Genomic DNA, 634 nt, shown 5'->3' on the forward strand with positions numbered 1-634 from the left:
AACCCGTCAAACTCATGAAGGTAATGCCGAAGAGAAGAGAAGGCTCCTGATTCAACCCTCAGAGCTACTGCTGTGCACACAGAGAAGGGCCAAACCTGGAGAACAAAACCCTGCCCTGTGCCTTGCACATACCTGCAGCAAGACATCCAGGATGTGCTGAGCTGGGTGAATGCTGGCTATTGCAAGGAGGTCAGGAGGAAGTGTTTTACTGCCAAGGCTGTAGATGAAGACACATGTCTTCAAGTATGCAGCCATAGGGTATAAAGAAAATACTCCTTGCTCTCTTTGAAGCTGTAAGAACACAAGGCAGAATGCACAGGCTCCAAAAAGGGAAATAAAAATAAGAAATCTGAAAAAAAAATGTTTCCCAAGGGAATACTCCAATGTTAGAAGGGGTAGGACAGAGGGGCCACCCAGCTTTTGGGAAAACTCAAAACTGAACAAATCCCACGCAACCAAAGTTCCTGCTTTCACTAAAGGCTTTTACCAGATGAACTCCAGACTCCAACTTGGAGTACTCCTGACTGCACAAATATCCATGGACTGGATAGGTAAGACATCCAAAACCAAAAGAAAAAACTCCACTTGCAAAACATACAATACCTATGTAAATATATTTAAACAAACAACAACA

This window comes from Corvus kubaryi, unplaced genomic scaffold (assembly GCF_017639235.1).
Source record: "Corvus kubaryi isolate FWS band 111438036 unplaced genomic scaffold, C.kubaryi_AGA036_p1.0 split3-37296, whole genome shotgun sequence".
In the NCBI taxonomy this organism is placed as follows: Eukaryota; Metazoa; Chordata; class Aves; order Passeriformes; family Corvidae; genus Corvus; species Corvus kubaryi.